Raw genomic sequence first — 12903 nt, forward strand, 5'->3', positions numbered from 1 at the left:
GCACACACACACACACACACACACACACACACACACACACACACACACACAGAATTGCTGAATAAGGAAATAGGATAATGGATAAAACCACAAAACTTAGGCAAGAAAATAAGCAATATTGATGGGTGTGTTTTCCTCATCTAATTTGGGTGAAAAATCATGCAATGTTTGGATCATAGTAATGGTAATGGTAGTGGTGTTGGTAGTGGTGGTAGTTGTGGAGATGGTTGTATTGTGGTAGTGGTTGCTGTGGTAGCGGTAGTAGTTGTAACCTTAGTACTAATAGTCATGGTGGTGGTAGTAGTTTCCGTAGTGATGGCTGTGGTGGTTATGTTGGTAGAGAAGGCTGGTGTGGGTATTGTAGTGGGTGGGACTGGTAGGAGCTGTGGTAATGGTAGTTGTGCTAAAGTTAGTAGTATTGGTAGTTATGACGGAAATGTTGGTAATACTGTAGTTGGGTAGTGTAGTAGCTGTGGCAGTGGTAGCAGTAGCTGTGATGGTAATAGTAGTAGCAGTAGTTGTAATAGTAGCTGTGCTGGTGGTAGTTGTTTTAATGTTGGCAATAGTGGTAGCAGTGACGGTAATGTCGGTAGTACCTGTGGTAGTGGTAGCAGTTGTGGTAGTTCAGTTGTGGTGGTGATACTGGTAGCTGTAATAGTTGTGGGGAGAAGTGTGATTTAAATGGTGATAGTAGTTGTGGCAGTGGTAGTGGTAGTGGCAGCAGCGGTGGTAGTAATGGTAGTACAGGTAGTTGTGTAAGTAGTAGCAGTTTAGCCGCTAGTACAAGCTCGAGTAGTTGTCGTGGTAAGGGTGGTAATGTTGGTAGTAGCGGTAGTTACGATGATAGTAATAGCTGTGATAGTGAGGGTGGTAGCTCTGGTAGTGGTTAGTTGTGGTAGTGGTAGCTGTGGTGATAATGTAAGCAGTGGTGGCAGTTGTAATGTTATTTATAAATATGGGGACTGTAATATTGTAGTTATAGTGATAGTGGTAGTAGTTGTGATGCTCATGTTTATAGATCTGAAGATAGTTATAGTTGTGACAGTTTTGTTTGTAGCTGTGGTAGAGATGGTTGTGGTGGTAGTGGTGGTTGTGGTGGTATTGGTGGTAGATAGGACTATATAGAAGATATAATGTCACGCCGCTCCACGAAGGGTAAAAGTGTGGTGGTGATTGTGGTGGTAGTGGTGATAGTGATTATGGGAGCAGTAGCAGTGGTGGTGATAGGAATTGTGGTAGTGAGGGAGAATTACATGTGGTATTAATGACGGTGATAGTTGTAGTGAGTGTGCGATAGCTCACTTAAGATAGGAGAGAGAGAGAGAGAGAGAGAGAGAGAGAGAGAGAGAGAGAGTATTGGTGTGCTTGTATTAGTAGCTGTAATAGTAGCAGTAGGAGTAGGAGTAGGAGTAGTACTGTAGTAGTAGCAGCAGTAGGAGTAGGAGTGGCAGCAGCAGCAGCAGCAGCAGCAGTAGCAGGAGCAGGAGCAGTAGTAGTAGTAGTAGTAGTAGTAGCAGTAGTAGTAGTAGTAGCAGTAGTAGTAGTAGTAATAGTAGTAGTAGTAGTAGTAGTAGTAGTAGTAGTAGTAGTAGTAGTAGCAGTAGTAGTAGTAGCAGTAGTAGTAGTAGCAGTAGTAGTAGTAGTAGTAGTAGCAGAAGTAGTAATAGTAATAGTAGTAAACAGTCATGCATGTATACTGACAGACGGCATAGTGATATCGCCAGTGCTGTATGGATGCAAGTGGCGAATCTTGAATATCTCAGCATGAAAAAGAGTTGAAGTGCTGAAGAAAAGTTCCTAAGTTTTAAACGTGAGGAAATGGTTTGACTGGGTGAGAAATAACAATGTAAGAAACAGGTATGGGAGCAGGGTAGGATAATGGAGAGGGTAGACCAATGTGTTTTAAAGGTATATGCCCATTTGAAGACAACAGGTGATGAAATAGTTTAATGGGTAATGTCTCGTTGTCAGTTATATATAACAAGCACGAAATGAAGTGGATGGGATAAACCGTGCATCGACAGTGGAAGCTTATAGATGGCTAAAATATCCTTGAGTAGATTATTACAGACGATAGCAGAGAGACTGACTGAGAGTGAATGAGACTGCTTTTCTTTGGCGCTAATCAGAAGTGGGTAACAGAGAGCATGATAAGAAAAATAAAGAACGATAAAAAGCGTCCTGTACCAATTTTACTCTAACTTGGCCTATAATTGACATCTCTCCATCTTGAATACATTGTTGTAACCAGAGATGAGCATTTGGATATGATGCAAGTCACGAAGAAGTGCTGTGGAAAGGATGTAGAGCCACAGCATTGTCCTATTTTGCCACTGAGCTGCATGAAATAAGTTGTAAATGGACAAAAATCTGAACCAAGTTAAGGTAAAAGGACTATAGTAGTGCTAGTGGGTATGTTATCGCTAAGACTGGCTCACTAAGGGTAAAAGAACTGCTGGTGAGAAGACTATAAACTGGCTCAGGACGACGCTTATCAACACCACATGTCTCTCCCTCCTCCCCCTCTCTCTCTTTCTCTCTATCTCTGTTTGTCTCTTTCTATTCGTCTCTTTCTATCCGTCTCTCCCTGTCCGTTTCTTTGTCTCTCTCTCTCTCTCTCTCTCTCTCTCTCTCTCTCTCTCTCTCTCTTCGTCTCCCTGGTGATGGTGTGGTGGACAATATTGGCTCTTTTGGGATTCAGATGGGAATTAGGGATCACAGGGACCACCAAGGTCTCTGGAGAAAAGCGTTGGGTGGGGATGCAAAGGGATTGGTTCGGCCTTTATATTCTTCTCCCTCTTTGGCGTCTTTTATTTAGCTTATTCCGGGCCTTAATTTTTGATATGAAAGGTATGAATGAATCTTTTTGTGTGTATTTAGTTTCTGTTCTTTTATATCTTCTGTTTATTATTTATTCATTTTAAACTTTGTATAAAACGATGCCTTCTTAGTGTGACTGCTAAAATATATGGTAGAATACTCATTGATAGGGTTAGGCATATGACAGAGGAGCTAGTTGGAGAAGAACAAGGGGGATTTAGGAAGGGAAAAGGGTGTGTAGATCAGATATTTGTTCTAAGATGTTTAGTGGAGAAGTATCTAGAGAAGGGAAGGAAAGTGTACGCTGCCTTCATGGATTTGGAGAAAGCTTATGACAGAATAGATAGGAAAGGTATGTGGAAGGTATTAAGAATATATGGAGTGGAGGGGAAATTGTTGAGTGCTGTGAAGAGTATGTACGAGGGAGCTAGGGCTACGGTGCGAGTGGATGGTGAGCTGAGTGAGTTCTTTGATCTCAATGTGGGACTGAAACAGGGGTGTGTAATGTCTCCATGGCTGTTTAATATATATATGGATGGGGTTGTAAAGGAGGTTCAAGGTAGGGCAGTGGATGTGGGGGTGGCCCTAATGAATGAGGGTGAGATTTGGAAGCTTCCGGTGTTGCTGTTTGCGGATGATACAGTATTGTTGAGTGAAGATGAATGGGAGTTGCAAGGTTTGGTGAATGAATTTGGGACAGTGTGTAGGAGGAGGAAGCTGAAAGTTAATGTAAACAAAAGTAAAGTTATGGTGTTTGAGAGGAATGAAGTCACAGAGTGTGCAGTGAGGTTGGATGGTGAGGATATGGAGAATGTGAGTGCATTCAAGTACTTGGGTAGTGTGATGAGTAAGGATGGAACTTTGGGGGATGAAGTACGTGAAAGGGTACAGCAGGGAAGGAAGGTTGTTGGCACACTGAAAGCAGTGATGAGAAATAGGGAGGTGAGTATGGAAGTTAAGAAGTCACTGCATGATGGTATTGTGATCCCTACCCTGACGTATGGAAGCGAGGCGTGGACCTTGCAAGAGGGGAACAAGTCAAGAGTGAGAGCAGTGGAAATGAGTTACTTGAAAGGAGCATGTGGAGTGACGTGGAGGGACAGGTTGACGAATGAAGAAGTGAAGGAACGTTGTGGGGTAGATGTGGATGTGGTTGAAAAGATTAGGAGAAATACACTGAGGTGGTTTGGACATGTGGAGAGGATGGAGAATGAAAGACTGACTAAGAAGGTGTATGTAGGTGAGGTGGAGGGAGGGAGAGGGAGGGGTAGACCGAGGATGAGGTGGAGGGATGGAGTTGAGAGGTATATGAGGGAGGGGGGTGAGCTGGGGGAGGGGAGTCAAATGGTGGGTGACAGAGTGACTTGGAGGCGTTTTGTCTGCGGCCACCCTTTGCGGGATTAGGGCGTCGGGCTATAGATAGATAGATAGATAGATAAAACGATGACTTTCTTGCTATATCCGTACTGCCGCCCGATGTCTGTGTTAAACTGTTCGCTTTTCTACAGTAATTTTGCCTACTCTTTGTCTTACTGTTTCTGTGCATCAGTACATGGGAATATAAAACAGTTCTTATTCAGAGAGAGAGAGAGAGAGAGACAGACAGACAGACAGACAGACAGACAGAGCGTTCATAGGATAGAACCTAATTTTCTATACTAAACTAGTGCTTGCCCGCAAAAATTTCCGGGAATAACTAAAAGCCTTTCCATCATAAAAGGTTTGCAAATACCTACTGTATCATCCTAGTTTCCATACCGTTATTGAGCCCATAATGACTAATTCTGACCAGAAAGGGGAAAAAAAATGATCTATGGATACTTTCATGTGTCACAGTTCGCAGCCATTTCGCACCGCCGTGTCGCGTGTGACCGCCATTTTTTTTTTTTTTCTGACATTCTCTTGACTTACCTTGACCAAATCCGAAAAGAATTAGGTCGATATCTATTACCATTCTCGTAAAAGAAGCGAAAAAAGGTAAAGAAAGGTATTTTCTCGTGTTGCGATTTCCAACAATTTTGTGCCGTCGTGTCGCGCGCGATAGTCATTCTTGTTTGGTATTTTTGTAACACTTCATGGATTAACCCGATCTTTTGCAAAAAGAGTTTGGTTGATATCTATTCTCGTGAAAGAAGCGAGCAAACGCGCAGACAAACACACACATACACAACTTTGAGTTCATTATTTAGTAACAGGCAGTTAAAGTTGACAAGCAGTTCTATATGACCTATGAGGCTCCGTAGTCCAGGGTATATATTAACAGCAGACTTGCCAACATCCCAGGTGATATTAATCGATTTAAAACACTCCATGGAACTTTCTCAGTGTTTCGAACCAGTGTAAAGTATCCTTATCTGACTGACTGATATCTCCATAATGAGCGCTGTTGTTGCTTTTTTTTAATACATATTTCTGATTTTGTAGAGTGTATCGTACCGGGTATGCTATAAGAAGTTACATTCTCTCTCTCTCTCTCTCTCTATTTATATATATATATATATATATATATACAGTATATATAGTCCGTGACATGTAAAACGATGCTTGAAACTATTTTCAGAATTTCACCCATTTTTTTCAAAACTGAAAATACTATATGATACCATTTCCCTTTAGCATTTCCATTCTACAGTTTAGCAAGCAGCTGGCATTCCAGTACTCACTGAAACTTATTTCTAGTTGGCGAATTAAATTAAAGGAAGGTAACTCTTTCAGCTAATGCATTTCTCAGACTGTTTAACTTTTCTTCTGTATGATCAGCAGACTTTTGAATGTTTTGTCGCACACTGCCTAATCGAGGACCAAAGCTCTGCTAATGTTTCCTCTGCACTACTTTGCAACTCTCTCTGGTGCCTAATGGTCTTAAGCTATGAGAGGCTTTGTACGCGTGTCTGCTCATAAACTGTTCTTTTTATATATGATGCGTCAGGGAGGGAGGAAACGAATAGACAATAGTAGTGAAGCAGACGTTATATAATAGTAGGCGAAAGAACCTTACTCAACAAATTTAATATGAACACTGATATTCCACGTACTCGACAGATTATGAAACTCGTATATATTCTGATATGTTTAATAGGCTTCCAAGATCGGACATGTAGGTGCTCTAGTAAAACGTGTAACTACTCTTTGTTGTTTCTCTCTCTCAATTTTACAGACAGAATAAATGATCGCCCACAATTCCACCGTTTCCACTTCACACATAGGGTGCGTTTCCTTCCCTCCACCAGGCCTACACATCGTATGACAGAGAAGCAGGCATGGGCAGGGAAACACGGCAAGCTTCTCTCAGCTTATTTATATTAGGCGGCGGCAGACGAAAGTTAGATGTTAGTTATTTATTAGGCAGACCTTTGTATCTATCAGCAAAGAAACATAGCAAGCCTCTCGCATTCTAAGACCAAGAGTAAGAAGAGGTAAATTATTAAGCGAACTTTTGCATCTATTACCAGAGAAACATTCCAAGCCCCTCCCACCTTAGAAATACGAGCCGGTAGAGAAAGGTGGAAAATAAAAGTGAAATATTAGGGGAAATTTTGACCCTCTACATAACACCCAACCTTCACCCCGCCTGGCATTTTAGACCACTGCACCACCAGCTCCCCACCTCAGGATAACGACTCATATTCCGGGCCAGAGTCTGCTCAACTTCCCCGGAGAGAGAGCAGGATTTCTGGCACCATACGTCTCCCCGTGGTCTCCTCACCCAAGTTCCCAGAAATGCAAGGTTTATTAGACTTCACCACCAGAATCCTAAACCCCACCCACACCATCCCCCATTCGTCTATAAGATAGTCGTTCAGCTGCTGCGGACATCCAGTTGGCCATATGTGAACCTGGGACAGCATCCATGTGAGGTCGGGGATCTACCTACACCTTTTGACATCTAGGCAGCACAGTTACATGGTTTTTTCGTCTAATATCGATAGATGCCAGAGCTCATCTATAAACCTGTGCTGTCCCAGGATATGTGGCCAGCTGTACAGCCGTGAGTAGAAGTTCACCATTAACCCTCTGTCAGCATTGTCTCCTGCCAACACATGCCCTTCATATTGCTATCCAGTGAAGGAGAGTATTTTTTCTTCTCACATTCTTTTTTATGTGTGTACTTTATATGCCATCACCAAAACATAAGTCATGTAATACCTTTCATTGAATTTACCAGGAGAGAAATTTTGGTGAATTTTTTCTCATGGCTGAACACTGAGGTCAGAAATCCCTCCACACATCCTGGGTTCAGAATCAGCGAAGAGAAATTCCTACCCCTCCACCCCTTCAATCCGAGTATGCCTTTATTATTCTAGATAAGGTTAGGCCAGCCATCATCGATCATCCATCATCGATCATCATCGTCAAAACCATCAGAACTCTCTGCTTTAAGCCATCAGCAAACAAAAGATAAAAAACAGATTAAACTCATTAAATAACACTTTCCTTTGTTTAGCATGAAGCAATAATTATCACTTTCCTGTCTTCCACCACCACACCTGTCACTTAGTTATTGTGTAATTTAGCTTCAATTTATTATGATTAAGAGTTCCGTTGGGCAGAAATTATTGTGTAATTCTAAATTGATATTCTTACCTTAATTCTGATTCGAATTGGTAATAAAGCTTTCTGGAACAGGCAAGATAGTATCAAGAGAGACATTAGTGGTATATTATGGGACAAAGGGTCGTTACTGAACAGGGATAGATAGACCAGGACATACTTCTTTCTGTGCCATCCTTACATGCTAAATCGTTGTGCAGTAAATTTGTATATTTAACCTGACAAATAGACAGATGTATTTTCATAGGTAGACAGAACACGCATCACTGAGTACAGAGTGAAATGCCAGATAATATTATTTTTATTATATTTTGTGGTAGGTCGGGGAGCTCACCATCCACTCACTCGATGTTGTGCTTCTTTGGGTGTCTAACCTTTCCTTTCTTCCGTCCTTCCTCCTTTGTCTTTATTTCCTTCATTCTCTCCTGTTTCTTCTGCCTACGGATGACTTTACACTCCCTCTTCTGTCTTTCAGCCTTTCATTCTTTCCTCTTCCTTCTGCCTATGGGTGACTCTACACTGAGTGACAAGCCAAATGGTTTCCTGTATGTCACGAATCAAATTCGTGACATTTTCCTTTGGTGAGAAACCACGAACTATTAGTGGAAAACTCACTGTGTGTCGTTCAGTTAACCGTTTCTCTCTCCATTTCGATGGTATACTTTTTTCAAAACATTCGTCACTGTTTCAAAGGTGACCGTTCTAATGCACGTCATTAAGTGCTCTACTGAGTGATATTATTGTTTCTATATTGTTCGCCCCTGCTTGCCTCAACCGTTGGCCACGCCTTCTTCCGGCTGGCCTTGGCATCCTACCCCACACATCGAATTTGAATCAGTCCTTTATATGTCGCGACGGAGTGTGGTTCTGTGCTCCAGTAGTGAGAGTGAGAGAGGTCTTCTAGCACCCAGACTCCACTAGAACTAGTTCTCCAGGCTCCCACCCTTCCTTGGTGATACGCTACATTGACCAGTATTTCCTTTTCGTATTTTCCTAGGTTTAAGAGGTTAGCTTCTGAGTGAGCGGGTGAGTGCGATCTCTTTATTTTGAATTCACTTTGAAATGTAACGTTAAATTTATTCCTTTGTAATCAATAAATTTAACAGTTCTTTTTCTTTGAGCTTAATATAATGTAAACTCGTGTTTCATTTCTCCATAATTAAGCTTATTTCCCTTATAGCTCCTAACTTGCATAAACGCTTTCCTATTCATAACTTGTACTCAGGCCAGTCTTGTTGTATTAAGCATAAAATCCATTGTGCCTTCTAGGAGTTAACGCATCAGCAAGAACCTGATATCATTAATAGTATTAGTTATTTATTGTCAGGGGTGAAGTCACTTTCTCCATAGGCTAACAGTACTAATAAACAGCAATTGTGAGTAATTAGTCTCTGCTGTGTACTGTTGAGAAAGTTTATAAATTCTCGTTCTGAGAGAATCGGCGAAGCAAGCCAGCATAAAGTAATCATTGCTTGATTTTAGCAAGACAATTCATTGTCCCTGCTGTTCAGTATTATTGAGAATTATCCTTTAATATTGCTTTTATTTTAAAAACCCCGTGACAATTGGCGACCTCATTCCAGGATATTAACTCCTAGCTCTGGAGCTATTCACGAGATGATACTCACTCGTTCATACTTAGGTATTCATCATTAAAGTCTATAGGCACAAGCTTACTGGTGTTTACCGTTAGTTTAGCAAGTGAATTTCTGCTTTATTTATCCATAGAGTACTTAACTCTATTTAGTACTTTATTCTTGGTAACGCCAGACGATTTTATTCGCTCCTGGGAAGTCACCGTACCCGTTGCGTTAATTATTGAGTCTTCCCAGTCATTTGCATTTTAGCTTTATTCTTTGCCAGTTAACTAGATAAGACTGGTCACCACTAGCTTGTGTCTGTATTCTTTACTTGTGTTATTAGCATTCGTTTGCGAAGCAGCAGTCAGTACTCAGTTTCGGCTTGCTTAGTAAATTAGCGTCATGGCTACCACCGTATTTTTACAGGAAGCCAAAGACATGGGGCTTACCGATCCCCAGGAAATTAAAGAGTACATACTCTCACGGCATAATCAGGAGCAGCAGCGTGAGAATGATGCCCATGAAGAGCGTAAGATTCAGCGCGAATACGAGCGAGAACAGCGCGAATACGAGCGAGAACAGCATGAACACGAGCGAAAACAGCACGAACTTGACTTAGAACACGAGCGAGAACAGCATGAGGAACGAAAGAGAGAACGAGAACACGAACGTGCCGAACGAGAAGCACGCAAAAAACATGAATTTGAAATGTTGAAGCTCAAGCAAGATTCCTTGGCTTCAGACACTTCTGGTGCAGTTGGTCCAAGCTCCAGTAGCGCTCTTCCTACACATATCCTGGCGACCCCATGCATCGAGCTTCCTTCATACAAGGAAGGCGAGCGAATCGAGCCGTACATAGCTCGTTTTGAGGACATGGCGGACATGTATCAACTGGATGAGGCAGCTAAGCGGCTTCAGTTTCTTAGCCTGTTTGAGGGCCCTGCCCTCGATGTTCTCCACAGAATTCGTGGAGACAATCTCACGTATGAGATGATGAAAGCTGCACTCATTAAGGCGTATGGTCTCACAGTAGACGACGCCAGAGTTCAGTTCATGCGAGCTCGTCTCCAAGACAAGGAGACAGCTATTCAGTTCCTCGACCATCTCACTGCTTATTTAGAGGAGTGGATGGAGAAAGATGCAACTCCTTCCACACGTGAGGGGATAATTGACCTTGTGCTGTGCACGCAGCTAGAAATGTCGTGGCCTGCTGAGCTCATAGCACAGCTTAAGATCTGCCAGGTGAAAGATGCCACCCAAATGGTGGAAAAGGCTGATGCATTCTTCACTGCTTACGGGTATCAAACTCGTAAGCAGCATACCTGGAACAGGAAAGCTGATAAATCTGGGAAACCGTCTCAGACTGAACCCCACCAACAAGGCCATTCTCAGAATAATGGCGAAGGTCCAAAACCGCAGTGGAAGGACCAGGGGCAAAACACTCAGAAACCTGAGTGGAAGCGGTACAACAGGTACCCTAACCAGCAGCAGTACCAGCCACGCAACCGACCGTCAGGACTGTCCTTTTCGCCACCAGCTCAAGTGAATAGGAGGCAGAGGCGAATGCAGTCTTCATTCCTCAGCAGCAGCACGGTGGTCACGTCCCTACCAGTACGGGTACTCCCCCACAGTTCACTAGTCCCACAGCGACAGTGAACCCCCCCTCCACAGATTGCCAATGTTCCATCTCCACAGGCAGTGAGTATGACCCCTCAAGTATCTAATTCACAGGGCACCATGTTTACCACATCATTTGTTCAGCAGCCTAATCAGTGGCTAGCTGCTTCCTCCACAGGCCCTCCCACAGGTGACAGTACCTTTCTTGTTCACCCAGGGTTTGTGGAAGCCATTCCTGTGAAGGTCCTGAGGGACAATGGTTCCTCAGGTTGCTCTGTCAAGCAGAGTCTAGTTCGGCCTGACCAGTACACAGGTCGACAGATCCATGCAAACCTTATTGATGGATCAGTGAGATTGTTCCCTGAGGCATGTATCCAGGTGGCATCTCCATTTTACACTGGTACGACACTCGCAGTTGTCATGCCAGAACCTTTATTTGACCTGATCATAGGCAATATTCCCGGTGCCAAGGATGGTTGCACCAAAGATGACGCTACTAAGACTTCGGCTACAGTAACACGAGCTATGACTGAGGCTCCAGATTGTGTCACCCCAGTGACCATTGAATCACCACAAGATCTGATGTGTAGCCAAATTGTTGTTCAAGAACAACATTCTGACCCGACACTTGCTGCCGGGCGAAACAAACAAAAGGGTCGAGTGATTAAGTATTCACGGGGAGGTCGAGCCAAGTTCCTTCGTTAACAAGGACGGCTCTACCATGAGTCACGAACACCCGAGGGCGAGGTTCGACTGCAGTTTGTCGTTCCCACCAAGTACCGCCTAGCAGTGTTAGAATGGGGTCATTGTTCAGCCTCAGGAGGTCACGTGGGCAAAAGGAAAACCCAGGGCTGTATCCGAGCTGACTTTTTCTGGCCAGGGATAGGACGAGACATAGATAGTTTTGTGCGTTCCTGCAATGTGTGTCCATGCACCACTAATCAGGGACATGTCCTTCCTGTGCCTTTTGTAACCACACCCGTAATCTCTGAGTCAGTTGAGAGACAGGGTAGTGGTGAAGTGGGTGCAGACCTGACGTCTCGCCCATTGGCCCCACAGGACACATCATGTCCAGGGCCTGTACATACATATGTACCATAGTTAAAGGGGGGAAAGTTCGAGAACCCACAGAGGCGACCCGAGGCTGTGTCTGCGGACACACGAGCCCGAGTTTGCGTAAGGATTCTCAGCTGCCCCGATATTGTATATACATGTGTACTGTAGGCTAAAGGGGGGAAGTTTGAGGACCCGTGTACAGTCCGAGGCTGTGTCTGCTGACACAAGAGCCCGAGTTTGCACAAGGATTCTCAGCTCCCCGATATTAAAAGGGGAAGTTCGGGAGAGAACCCCGCAGAGGCGACCCGAGGCTGTGTCTGCGGACACACGAGCCCGAGTTTGTATAAGGATTCTCAACTTGCCGACACTAATCGTAAGTGTAGAGTTAAGTTTAACCAGTAAACTACACGAGTCCTCGAGACCAACGGCGTCCAGGGACTACTTTTCCAGGTTAATAATGTACCTAATAAATTAATGGCGACCTCGAATGTACAAAGCTTAGGCTGTCACTCGTATTTTTCAGTTAGAGCGTACCTTTCGTAGCATGTACTGATTGCTAGGCAGAGAGAGTAATTGTAATGTAATAAGAATTTTTGTCTCATTGACACTTTTGATGCTCCACCTTAATTGATTTTGCAGGTACAGTGATGGGTGTAGCAGTTTTGCTGTGCGGGCCAGCTGATCGTCTGCTGCACGCTTCTGCCTCTTCTCCTCTGCCTTCGTCATCGCCATATTAATTACTGTATCATTTTACACGTAGGTACAGTTACACTACAACTGTCACACCTACACTGTGTATCACATACACCACGCTACACAACAATTAGTTGTCAGTGTAAATGTAGTGAACTTTCGCTCAGTTTGACCTGAGTAAAGGATTTTCACCGTCGTCACGGAGTTTTTCCCTCAAGCTTGCCTCTATTAACGTAAATACGAGGTTTTTACGCTCATTGGCGATAGTGATTTTCTCCTGTAGCAGGATAGCACACACACCACTGTGAATATTGTGTGACTGAGTTAGGATGTGTACATATATATATATCCACAAATTTTTTCCCATAAGGAAAAATTTCATTTTGAAGGGGCGTAATGTCACGAATCAAATTCATGACATTTTCCTTTTGTGAGAAACCACGAACTATTAGTGGAAAACTCACTGTGTATCGTTCAGTTAACCGTTTCTCACTCCATTTCGATGGTATACTTTTTTCAAAACATTCGTCACTGTTTCAAAGGTGACCGTTCTAATGCACATCATTAAGTGCTCTACTGAGTGATA

The 12903-nt window shown here is 43.3% G+C and overlaps 1 pseudogene; it reads left to right on the forward strand.

Moving 5' to 3' along the window:
- The first annotated feature begins 315 nt into the window (after positions 1-315).
- LOC145391727 (uncharacterized) overlaps positions 316-12903 on the forward strand; it is a 30327-nt pseudogene continuing 17739 nt past the window's right edge.

The sequence above is a fragment of the Coenobita brevimanus genome, chromosome 2 (assembly GCF_032717465.1).
Source record: "Coenobita brevimanus isolate Jiangsu-jjx chromosome 2, ASM3271746v2, whole genome shotgun sequence".
NCBI lineage: Eukaryota > Metazoa > Arthropoda > Malacostraca > Decapoda > Coenobitidae > Coenobita > Coenobita brevimanus.